General features: G+C 43.5%; 1 protein-coding gene across 16 annotated transcripts in view; it reads right to left on the bottom strand.

Moving 5' to 3' along the window:
* The window catches only part of STAU2 (staufen double-stranded RNA binding protein 2), a 231,358-nt gene that overhangs the window by 159,064 nt on the left and 58,737 nt on the right, over positions 1-13,557 (bottom strand). The gene's annotated exons all lie outside the window — the stretch shown is intronic.

The following is a 13,557-nucleotide window of genomic DNA, read 5'->3' as shown; positions in this document are numbered from 1 at the left end:
GGTAAGAGGAGGTGGCCAAGGTCGCTTAGGGACGTCCTTAGAAATCACTGTAAGGACTTGACTTCTACTCATGGAGTGAAATGGCCACCACCAGAGAAGTGACATGACGTGGCTCACATTTTTGAAGGATCATCTGACTACTACGTAGAGAACAGACTATAGGGAAGGATGGTAGAAGCCAGGAGATCTATTAGGAAACTAGCGCAGTAACACGGGAAAGATGACTGAGGCCTGAATGAACGTGACAGCAGAAGAAGTGACAAGAGCAGTGGGTTCCAAGTGAATTTCAAAAGTAGAGAGACAGGGTTTGCTCAAGAACTGGCTACAGAACTAGTTTGTAGAGAGAAACCAAGATGGCGGCATAGGTTAATGCCGGAGATTGCTGCCTCGAACAACCACTTCAAAAAAAACAACTAAAGACGGAACGGACATCATCCAGAACCACAGGAAGGCTGGCTGAGTGGAAATTCTACAACTAGGAGGAAAGAGAATATCATACCCAGACTCAGAGGAGGCGCAGTGCTGAAGTGAAATGCTCAGGTGCGGAGTGCGCGCAAGCGGGCTGGCGGCGGAGGGCACGGTTGTTGTTTTCAATCGGGAGGGAGTTTCAGACTCTGAGCTCCAGATCCGGACGAGTCTCTAGGGACCCAAACTCAAATGGGAGAAGCGGGACTGTCTGGCTTTGGTCGGAACTCGAGGGCAGCTTTCTCTCTGAGGTTTGCAGCAGTTGCTGGGACTCTGTGAGGCAGAGCCCCTAGGGACGGAACTGAGAGCAGCCATAACTGCTCGCTCCTGCCCGCCCTGTAGATCCCCGGGGACCCGCCCCGCCCAAGCCATGTGCAGAGCCATTTGCCGGATAGCCTCAGGCAAACGCTAGATTAGCACCGCCCTAGAGATCCAGCACAGAAGCTCTCCCACTGCAGACACAGCGGACTGTCATAGCCAGTTAGCCTGGAGGTCAAATCACCCCCGGTATTGCCAACATCAATCAAGGCTTAACTACAACAAGACTGCGCACAAAGACCACTAGGGGGTGCACCAAGAAAGCATAAAAAATGCGGAGACAAAGAAACAGGACAAAACTGTCAATGGAGGATATTGAGTTCAGAACCACACTTTTAAGGTCTCTTAAGAACTGTCTAGAAGCCGCCGATAAATGTAGTGAGAGCCTCAAGAAAACTAATGAGACCCTCGATGTTATGATAAAGAACCAACTAGAAATTAAACATACAAGGAATGAAATAACGAATACTATACAGACTCCCAACAGCAGACCAGAGGAGCGCAAGAATCCAGGCAAAGATTTGAAATGCGAAGAAGCAAAAAACACCCAACCAGAAAAGCAAAATGAAAAAAGAATCCGAAAATACGAAGATAGTGTAAGGAGCCTCTGGGACAGCTTCAAGTGTACCAACATCAGAATTATAGGGGTGCCAGAAGATGAGAGAGAGCAAGATATTGAAAACCTATTTGAAGAAATAATGACAGAAAACTTCCCCCACCTGGTGAAAGAAATAGACTTACAGGTCCAGGAAGCGCAGAGAACCCCAAACAAAAGGAATCCAAAGAGGACCACACCAAGACACATCATAATTAAAATGCCAAGAGCAAAAGACAAAGAGAGAATCCTAAAAGCAGCAAGAGAAAGAAACTCAGTTACCTACAAGGGAATACCCACACGACTGTCAGCTGATTTCTCAACAGAAACTTTGCAGGCCAGAAGGGAATGGCAAGAAATATTCAAAGTGATGAATACCAAGAACCTACAACCAAGATTACTTTATCCAGCAAAGCTATCATTCAGAACTGAAGGTCAGATAAAGACCTTCACAGATAAGGAAAAGCTAAAGGAGTTCATCACCACCAAACCAGTATTATATGAAATGCTGAAAGGTATCCTTTAAGAAGAGGAAGAAGAAGAAAAAGGTAAAGATACAAATTATGAACAACAAACATGCATCTATCAACAAGTGAATCTAACAATCAAGTGAATAATCTGGTGATCATAATAGAATTAGGGACATAGAAAGGGAATGGACTGACTATTCTTGGGGGGGAAAGGGGTGTGGGAGATGCGGGAAGAGACTGGACAAAAATCGTGCACCTATGGATGAGGACAGTGGGTGGGGAGTGAGGGCGGAGGGTGGGGTGAGAACTGGGAGGAGGGGAGTTATGGGGGGGGGGAAGATGAACAAATGTAATAATCTGAACAATAAAGATTTAATTTAAAAAAAAAAAGAACTGGCTACAGAATAGGAGAGTGGAGGAGGCAAGGAAGGGGATTGCTGGTGGGCAGACGTCAGCCGCTCTGGTTTGAAGGTGTGAAGTTTTTAGGCCTGTTAGACATCCACTGGAGATGTCCAATGGACAGTTGGATTTATGAGTCTGGACTCTAGAAAAAGAGGTCCAAGGTGGGAATAAAATTTGGGAATCTTCAATGTATCGCTGGACGTTAAAGCCAGGCAGGACTTGAAAGCCAGACAGGAAATCCAGGCAGGCAGGGTGTCCTCCTTTCTGGAAGCCAAGTGGGAAAGTCTATCATGGAAGAGCGTGGGGTTGAGTGTCAAACGCTACGCACAGGTCAAGTCAGATGAGTGAGCAAAACTCACAGGACTGATTTGGATGGAACGGTGCGTTATAATAATGCTGAAAATTGAAGTGCAAAATCACTCCAGTGCGGAAAAATGTCTGTGTCCCAGCAAAAAGAAGTCCAATGGACGCCCTCGTCCTTTCAGATGGCGAGTGGACATCCATGGAGCAGTGCGCTATATTCGACCTGAGATCAACTGCGCAGCGCCCATCCTGTAAGGCTCTGCGGGCAGATGGGACTAATGGTGAAGGTTTCCTGCAGGTGCCAGGCAAGCGTGTAGGTCGGCACTGACCCCACAGCTGTGGGAGGCTGGCACTAACTGAAACCATGTGAGTGGATGAGCACCTGGAAAAAGAAAGCAGAAAGGAACCGAGAAAGAGAGCTTGAGGCTGGGCTCTGATTCATGTCGGTGATCAAAAGGCAGGGGAAATCGTAGAGGGCAGTGAAGGCGATGAAAGCAGGCCGCAATCAGAAAAGAAACAATACCCCATCAGGGAGGCAATTAGCAGTGGAGAGAGCCAGAGTCTGAGAAGGAGGGAGAAATCGCTGTTTTAAATTCCTAGAGTCAATTTTCTTGGCCGGCAGTTTTCCCATTAATTTCTTTTAAGATAAAGTATTTTTAAATGTGTTTTATTATGTCATACCTTCTCATTTTTAATTGGCAAAGATGAAAAAGTTAAAGGAAGAAAAAAAATTACTTGTCGTAACAGACTATTTTTTTAAAAACATGCAAAGACTCAAAAGCATTAAAAACCACACTCTTTTTTCTCTCTTTGATTCCAATAACTAGTGTAGTAAAGTGCAATCTCCTGTTACCTGTTTCATTTTTAATTATTTTAATGCAGAAATTTGGACAGACTAATAGGATGGATGCAGGTGATTTCTGTGTCCCACAAAATTCATTTTCCCACCTCTACAGAACTCAATGCATGTTTTGTTTGTTTTAAATAAGAGCACTTCACTAATGGGAGGACTGACTAAGTTAACACTTAGAAAGTTTTAAGAACAGGTGAGACAGAGCAGAAAGATTTGAAGGGTCTTCAAGTTTTTTTAAATATGTTTTTATTAATTTGAGAGAGAGAGGGAGAGGGATAGAGAGATAGAAACATCGACGATAAAAGAGAGATATAGATCGGCTGCCTCCTGCACGCTCCCAACTGGGGATCAAGCCTGCAACCTGGGCATGTGTCCCGACCAGGAATCAAACCAGGGACCTCTTGGTTCGTGGGTTGACGCTCAACCACTGAGCCACACCGGCCGGGCTCGATGCATGTTTTAAACTGGTTCCACTACCGACAGAGCCTTTTAAAACAGACAACCTGAAATCAGAAATGGACTCCTGAGATCTTACACGGCCAGGCTCTCCCCGTGGAGGGAATGTTTACAGTCAATTACACACTGCTGAAAGCAGAGGTCCGCGAGTGGAATGCAAGCAGACCTTTAACTACAGGAGAGGGAGTGGGCGCCACTGTAATCACTCTGGCCTGCTGACAATTACAAAACTCATTTCGGTTTGCCACAGAGACAAACAAAATTTCTGTTCATTATAACTTTACTGGAATATGATGTCATCACACATAACCATACTGAAACAATCTGCTGATTTTCTAACCAAAATATTAATTGTACACTAAAGAGCCCTTCGGGCCTCTTCCCTTTTGGCCATCAAGCATGGCTCTGTGTGTGCGTAGCATGTGCGTGCATGTGGATACATATGTATATATAAACTATACCACAGAAGTATCAGAGGGAAAATTAGGTACGCTGTGTTCTGAAACATTCTAGCGCTAACAACAGGAAATACCGAAACCGGACGCCTGACTAGTTGCATTCCCTTCTCAGTCCGTCCCCTGACTTAACAATGGTTCTTAATAACCTACCCCACGTGGTCTGAATAACTCAGAGATCACATCTCCTCATATCATCACGACAATTAAGATTAACCAGAACACTCTCATTAATAGCCCCCAGATTGAACTATAGGATGGACAATGCGAAATGCTGTGTGTGTGTGTGTGTGTGTGTGTGTGTGTGTGTGTGTTACATCCTGCTCTCTAAATATTTGTTTCCTTTGGTAAAGACATACTCCAAGTGTATTAACTTTAAAGCGATGTGCTAATTAATGGAGTTCCTGTTTCTATTTTTATTTATTTCAAACATTAAGCTCACTTTTTTGGTAAAGTAGGTATGGTAAGTGACAAACATCTTTCTGCACATTTTTTATTTACCTAAGCTTACACTGCTATTCCTGAATGGTTTTTCTTAATTAGAATGTTGTGGCCAATGCTTAGATCCCCACAGGGATTACTGTGGAAAGATGAGCCAGGAAAACGCACCCACCCAAGCTATTAAAGTTTCAGGGTCAAATGGCTTCTACCCACCAACCTCCAAAGTATACTATTTTGCAAAGTGTGACTCCACTTTCATCCGTATCCATAGTGCTGGTTTAAAATGCAGGTTCCTAAGCTCCAACTCTGGTCTGCTCAGTTCCTGGAGATGAGACACAATCCTCACGCAAGGAACCGATGCCCCATAACCGCGCCACGTCCTGCAACACAGCTCCTGCGACCTGACTGCAAAATCCGTGCAGGCCAAGGGCCACACAGCCCTGCCTCAGAGCCCCAGGCTCGGGTGCCTGTATCTCTTTCTCCTTAATCCTCACGGCAGCCTGGTGAGACACACGTCCCCATGGTCACCTGGACAGGTAACAGAGTGGTTGGGAGTCAACCTCAAGTCTGCCTAACTTCAGAGCTCAGGGAACGCTTTAAGGAGTTTCCTAGTGACCTGTCACCCTCTCCACCTGGGTCCGGATTTGTCTTTCCAGTTGGCTGTGTCCTTGGCAGGCCAGGGCACCTAAGGCTTCTTTTCACACCTCAGGTCCCCTAACAGAATTCAGGAGGGTTTGACTGAACAGCTGCTGAAACCAAAAACTCAATGGTGAAACTCCAGGTTTTTACAGGATGTCAAGCCAACCAGGTTCAAACAGGCCCACCTGAGGGACCCAGCAAGAGTGACAAGTCAGAATGACGGCACCACGGGCCCATGGCCTGCCCGCCCAGATCTGATCAAGGCTGCTGGTCAGGCCACTCTGTCCGAGCCTCTTTGTCCTCCGCATGTTCCAAGCCTTACAAAACCTAAACACACAAATAAATTTTCAAATAAAATAAAAGCTTTCTTTTCTTTAGATCCCAAAAAAGCCTTTAGATTTGGTCTATCTTCAAGATATCACAAGTTGACACCAAAATAAAGAAACGGAGCACACGGTTCCTCTGAATTACTATCTGGCATTCCTTATACAGTTTTGCTTTGTTATTTGAGCAGAGGGAAGGTACTACATCCTTCTATAAGTATTCTTATTCCTGTATTTATTTCACTGTCAGTTACAACAACTTTCTATACCACGTCTTTGCCGTCTTCTCTAAAGTTACCTCGTTAATGCCCTTTTTTTAACTTTTTCTTTTCTTATTGATTTCAGAGAGAAATGGAGAAGGAGAGATAAAAACATCAGTGATGAGAGAGAATCATTGACTGGCTGCCTCCTGCACGCCCCCTACTAGGGACTGAGCCCAAAAACCGAGGCATATGCCCTGAACGGGAATCGAACTATGACCTTCTGGTTCATAGGGCGACGCTCAACCACTGAGCCATACAAGCTGGGCAATGCCCTTTTCATAGACTCCTTCTATATCATCTTTCTAAACTAAAATCTGTGTATCCTCCCTCCCATTCTCCAACATCTCCACTTTCCCAAGTATCACTTTTACAAGGTGAGAAAGACATATTCCAAATAACAGCAGGACTTTTAAAAACTGAAAAATAATTGCCTCGCTTTACTTGATAGCACCCTTCATGCATCTCAGCACAGCTTGCGTGTTCCTATCTCTCCCACAGGTTTATGTCTAAAAATACAGGAAGATGCTATCTTCTGATCTAATAAGGAGAGGCTTTGGGTTTCTGTGTTTATTCCCAACGTTGACTGAAAACAGAAATGTCACTTAGTCTTTCTATCTCAGTTTACTTATCTGCAAAATATTTGCAGAATCTATGTTTAAAGAACCCTAAATGCCAAAACTTAGAATTCAAATGACATGTTGATTATTTTGACTCTTTGTACACTTTTTTGGCACTGCTAAGCATTCTTTTTCTTGCTGTAGAAAAATAATAGGTTTTATCAGAAAGCTATAAAACAGTCCTTGGCATCTTTTCAAGATTATATGTATATAAAATGTCTAGATAGGAGAGGGTTCTTTCTCTATTCACATCTATAAATTTTGAAAATATATCTTTTATGGGATCTAGATGTTAAGTCTCGAGGAATTTCAAAAATTAGGACCTATTAGAAGAGATTCGCAGGGCAGCTAAAAACAAGCTCTCAAAGACTCGTAAGGATCTTCTGTTCTGTTTGTAGAATGATTATAATTACGCTTGAAATGCCTCAGGGAAAATACAGGAAGATGTGAGCTTAGAGCTGGGACAGGGTGTTTCGAAGTGATGCAATTATAAGTGATGTTTTCTTTCACAATTCCACATTTTTTTAAAAATAATACAATTGTACTACAGTAATAACAGGAAAAAAAAATGTTTAATTGAAGCAAGTCTAGTCCCTGTCCAAACAAATAAAGGTAAATCTAAGTCTAAAATGTAAATTGGATTAAGTGACATGACTTGTGAAAGACAGCCTCTGAGCCACAAGAGTAAATAATTTATACTGTGTTGCTGACACCAGCACCACAATAGGACCATGGAAAGCAGAGCATGCTATCAAAGAGCCCATTGAGCAAACACACAATCACCACCCTCGATCCCACACTCGGATCAGCATAAACCTATTCTTGCCCCTTCCCTAAGTGAATATCTAGATAAACTGTCATCATCATCACCATGATTACAGCACAAGCGCACAAGGCACTCACTATGTGCCAGGCATTATTCCGAGCACGTTACACACTCATCTCCTTCAGTCGCCAGGACAGCCCCAAGGTCATTTTCCGCACGAGGCTATGAGGAACAGCGATGCTAACTAGGCTGCCCACTGGAGTCAGCATCTGCACCCAGGCAGTTAACATGCTTTTACCGTCTGCACTCTGCTGCCTCTGAATGAACGGGGTGCGCGCTTTACAACGCAGAGCTGCCCACGGTAACTTGGGAAAAGCCATGCCACACCTGGAACACCAAGGCCATTTGAGTCAAACTAGACACAGGAGCCCGGCCGGCATGGCTCAGTGGTTTAGCGTCAACCTATGAATCAGGAGGTCACGGTTCGATTCCCAGTCAGGGGGTGTGCAGGAGGCAGCAGGTCAGCGATTCTTTCTCATCACTGATGTTTCTATCTCTCTCTCCCTTTCCCTTCCTCTCTGACATCAATAAAAATATATATTTTTAAAAACCACAACTAGACATAAGAAATCTGGCAGATATTGAAGAGCTCTGTAGGCTAGTGGTCACGTCTGTAACCAAGGAGAATACCAGGGGCCCAGGAGTCCAGGGGACCGATTTGACTGCAGGCCTACTATTCTCCAGCTTTCCGTCTCATCTCCTAATGGAGCCTGTGCTTAAACGTTGATGTTCCCACCAGGGAATGTAAATCAAAGGCACAATGAGATACCACTTCACATCCACTAGGCTGGCCACAGGCAAACAAAAACAGAAAACAAGTGCTGGCAAGGATGTTGGGAAAACTAGAATGATTATTCATTCTGGCGGGAAAATGGTGCCGCCACCATGGAAAACATTTTGGCAGTTCCTCAAAGTTAAATAAAGAATTACCATTTGACCCAGCAATTCTACTCCCAGATATATAAACCCAAGAGAAATTAAAACAGGTGTTGAAATGTATACACAAATGTCCATAGCAGCATTATTCATAATAGCCACACACAAAAATATGCAAGTAACCCAAAGGTCCATCAACTGATGAATCAATAACAAAATATAGTGTATCCACACAATGGAGTGGTACATAGCCTTTCCCAGAAATGAAGTACTGACACATGCTACAATGTGGATGAACTTTGAAAACATGCTAAGTGAAAGCCAGACACGAAAGGCCACATATGGAATGACTCCATGCAGATGAAATGTCCAGGACAGGTAAACCCATAAAGACAAAAAGTAGATTAGTGGTTGCCAGGGGCTGGGAAGAGGGGAAATGAGGAGTCATGGGGATGGAGGTGATGAAATGTTCTGAAATTAGACCCTGATCATGGTTGCACATCACTGTGGATGAAGTAAGGAACACTTTAAGATGGCTAAAATTGTGAATTTTGCTATGTTAATTTTACTGCAACAAAAAAGGAATTTTTAATGCTGCTGCTCCCTGGGGTTCAATCATCTGTTTCTCAAAGACAAGACTGTCTTCCTAGGCGATCTCAATTCTCCCTATTTGCAATCTTGGCAGACTCCCAGAAATTAGCCTCCCAAATTGGGGGGCAGGGCCGGGGACTAAGAGCATCCCTCCCTCAATCACTCTCGGAAATTAATGAGCTGAAAAAATTAATGAGCTGATCTTCCTGCCCTTGACTGATTGCCTGGGGGGAGTATATGAATTCAATTATTAATTCAACAAATATTTATTAAAGGTCTAATTCCTACCTGGAAAGCGTGTCCCAAGCAAGTGGGACAGCAAGCACAAAGGCCCTGGGGAGGTAACATATTGGGCGTTTGGGGGAGAAACAGCGAGTGTTCGTATACTGGGAAGCCACGAGTCAGGGGCTGAGTGCTAGGAAACAGGTCTGAGAAGCATCCAGGCTGCAAATGAGAACTTAACGGCCACATTCGGTGGGAGCCCTGAAGGGTTTAAAGGAGGGAAGCGACGCGGTCCGACTAATACAGGTCTCTCACTGCTGTCTGCCCAAAACAGAGGCCACGGCAAGTCACCTCTGGGAACAGGAGACTGGGTGGCTAGACCACAGCGGACTGCGGGCAGCGCTCCACGTCCACTGAAGGGCAGTGGCTGCTTCACGACGGAAGCCGTCAGCATGGCTGCTTTTCTGCAGCTTCCTGGGGGCAAGTGCAGAGTCAGAGGAGCTGGACTTAACCAGTTCCAGTTCTGCCCAGCACCCGTGGCCATTCAGGCTGAGTGACACTAGGAAACACAGGAGTGAAGTGAGGCGAACACTGGTGGGAAATGAGCAATCAACGCCAGCGGAACAGCCCCCAGGAGCCTGGCAGGTTAGGTGAGGCTGCAAGGATCCCGGAGGCTCTGCTCAATGTCTTCCAGCAGCGCCGGCCCCAGAGGACATCGCCCTGCCCTGCCCCGCCCCGGACAGAGGGCAGGTGGCAGGGGCGGCAACGCGTGCCTCCCGGGTGGTGGCTGACCTGCGGGGCAGTTTCTACTTGGCGACTGAAAAACAGGGTCCCTGGCAGAGCAACCTAGAGGGCTCCCCTTCCAGAGCGCGCGGCCAGCATCCCTCTGGGCACAGGCATGCATCGGAGACAGGTACACGGCACTGCGGACTGCGCCGTGGAGGCTGGTGCAGCGTGACGGGTGATGGCATGGGAAGGTGGGTGCGTTCCGCAGGCAGCATTTCTCCACACCAACACGGTCCTCTCGGTGGGGCCCAGGAACACCTGTCATAATGCAGACTCAAGGCGGTGGACCTGGACTGTTCGGTGGAGTCCAGGAATCTACAGAATTACCACACCGTGGTGCATGCTGAAGTCTGGGAAGCACCTCCTTACAGGGGTCTTCTCCCCTCCCCTTGCTTGTCAATCTGAAGGCTTTGGGGTCCTGAATGTTCACTTTGTATCTTGTTGCCTCTGATAGGTTTTTAGTTGATTCTCTGCAATGTTCTAATCATATTTGATTTGCAAAAATTATCATTTTCCTACTTCTTTCCGCATTTTAATCCTTTTATTTTCACTAATTGTGTTGGTCCATACCTCCAAAAGAATACGAAGTAGCAGTTGAGAATGGACATTTTGCCTTGTTTCTTAGTTCAATGGCAAGCTAGTACAGCCTCATTAAACACAACGCTAGCTACTGGGTTAGGTTGGATTAAGTTGGCTTGGGTAGAGCTGAGTTGGGTTAGGGTTGGGTTGATTGGGTTGGGATGGGATGTGGAGGGGTTGAGGAAAGAATCTATGTGTGTGCACCTATGGAGTATATAGTTTACAATGTTAAAGAAGTATTCAGTTACTTATAATCTATTGTTTTCTAAAGTCATAAATGGGTTTTTAAATGTCTTTTCAGCATCTGTGTAGATAGTTAACAATTTTTACTTTTTATCTCTTAATTAGTGAGTTTCATTAATATATTTTCTAATGGTAAAACAAATTTACATTCCTGGAATAAATCCCACTTGGTTATGGTGGTTCATCTTTCAATGTATTGCCAAAGTCTAATTAGAATTTCAATTAGAATTTTTCCTTTGATCTTCTATGAATAGTATTGACCTGAAGCTCTATCCTTTCTTGTTTTTTAAATTGGCATTGTTTAAAAAAAAATAAATAAACTGGCATTGTTGAGCTACACATTAAATTATTGATTGCCCAAAATAATTTGTTTTCTGTTTTTCAAAAGCTCAATAAAATTTTTCTGTGAATCCCTCCAGGCCAAAGACTTTCCTTCAGGATGGGGTGGAGGTGGAGATAGAGGGTGGAGGTGGGGTGGGAGCCAGCTCTGTGTCCCCATACTTATCCTTTTCTATAGCAGTCAGGGCTTTTTTTCTTCTTCTGAGGTCAGTTCTGGTCACTTATGCTTTCCTACAAAATCACCCATTTCATCCAGGTCCTGAAAAAGTTTTCCATGAACTGAACAAAGTAGTCCTTTGTGAGAAGTTTCATTTCCTGAGCATGTAGAGCTCCCCCACCCCCTTTATCAGACTATTTTTGCATAGTTGTGCTTTAAAATCACATTTACCTTGATTAGAGTAGATATTTACATATTTTATTGGTTCTTCCTACAATCAAGATATTGGATTCCACATATTTTCATTATTCTTCTGTTTTCTAATTAGTCTATTTATGCATTATTTTCTGTCATAAAGAAATACAATGTTAAGATTTTAATACAGATTTACTAAATACTGTGTGCTAGTAGTCTAATGGCAGATTCCTAAGAAAATTATTAAAAATATAGCCTATTTTTTCCTTGAGTTGTAAGAAGATTCTCATTATTCAATTCCATCAACAGTCTGTGACTGTCTGAGAAGGTTCTTTGAAAACCAGTAAGTATTCAGAATCTCTCAAGTCCTTCCCAGAAAAAAAATGGGTCTGAAATTGGTTCTAGAAAATACTTAAGATGCTTCTGTTTCCTCATTCTCTTGAACGCAAAAATACATGTTTTCGAGAAGCTTAAATTTAAAAGAAATACAAATATCAGATTATATTTTTAAAAGAGGCTTCTCGTCTTTTTTTGGGTAAATTAACTTTATAATGTCTAGAATATGAGAATCAAATGGATGATTGTGTTTGTACTGAAATCTTCCAAAAGCTTTATAAATTGTTTGCTTTGTTACAACATCCAACCCAGACATCTACTCCAGTGCCTTTGCTGATCAGAATTAACTATCAACTTTGGATGCTTGCCCACTTCAAATACTCCCCAGAGTAACATGGAGACATTACATCAGTGGGATTACAGGAAGATTAATGTGCTTTGTTTGGAGATGCAAACAGTAATTATACTTATTGCATACTTCTAGTTTTGGGGTTTTCTTTTACCTGAATCTAAGTGAATCTAGCTGGACATTTGCATATAGTTTAATGATAACAATCATGTGTAGTTAACTGATATTCATTGGAATATAAAAAATTTACTTGGCATTTTCCCAGCCAATTGTTTTTACAGCTTGCCGTCACTTATGCATTAGCTACTTTCATAAAAAAGAGTTACATAAAGCAAATATTTTCATACTAAATCCCATTTTCCCACTGTTGCCCAATATTAACTCTTGAGTTGTGCTTCTATAGGAAAATGTTGGCGTCAACACATCATAAAAATTATAATTAAATATTTAAACGTGTATGCCCAGGAATCGGTACATTTAATCAATTATTTTACAAACTACATTTTATCCTCTCACCTGCAATAACAATCAAATGGATAAGCATTTTGCTTCATATTCCCACAATCATTAGAAGGACATGTATCTTTTTTAAATGCAGTTTGGGGTGACTTCCTCGGCACTGAAACTAGAAATAAAATTTTTTAGCAGGACTGCCACATAGAGGAGATATGTGGTCAGATTCAGGCAATGCAAGTAGTCTCAAATGATTGATAATAATCATGTAAGGGTCTCAGAAATGTCTTCGATTAGTAATACCCTTTATCATAATCCACACCAGAGGACTTTACTGGAGTTACACAGAGCCTTTGGAGCCAACACCATCCTCTGACTCAAATGGGAAAAAGGACTTGCTCAACTACCTGGATACTTGCCCACTATAAAAAGGGTAAAAAGACCTTTTTGCTAAAACAGAAGATTACCACCCTGGCCAGGACGGCTTGGCTGGTTGGGCGTCGTCCTGTGCAGCGAGAGGCCACAGGTTCAATTCCCAATCCAGGCACATGCCTAGGCTGTGGGGCTCAGTCCCCGTTAAGGGGCACACAGGAGGCAGCCGATCAGTGTTATACTCTCACATCAATGTTTCTCTCTCTCCCTCTCCCTTCCTCTCTCTGAAGTCAATAAAAATACATATTTTTTAAGAAAGCCAAAAATAAATGCAAGAGTACCTGAAACTTTTAGAAAACTCTCCCGCTTTGAACGATAGCTACTTTGAAGTAATGCTGAGCAACTTAAATTAATGTTTGATTTTTCCAGCATAAATCCTGTGGGGAATGCCACAGGGGATGCCATGGTCCATGCTGCCCTCTTCCTGTGTTGCTGCAGGTGGCCCGGTATGCTTTCATCAGGAAGTCAATGTGTGTAACTCCAGGACACACACACACTACACCGAGCATCACCAAGTCCTCTTAACCTCGGCCACGTCCCCTGAGGCAAAGACAGGACACTGACACATGTACA

The sequence above is a fragment of the Myotis daubentonii genome, chromosome 17 (assembly GCF_963259705.1).
Source record: "Myotis daubentonii chromosome 17, mMyoDau2.1, whole genome shotgun sequence".
Taxonomy (NCBI): Eukaryota; Metazoa; Chordata; class Mammalia; order Chiroptera; family Vespertilionidae; genus Myotis; species Myotis daubentonii.
The sequence above is the reverse complement of the archived record's forward strand: the minus strand, read 5'-3'. Positions and strand labels throughout refer to the sequence as shown.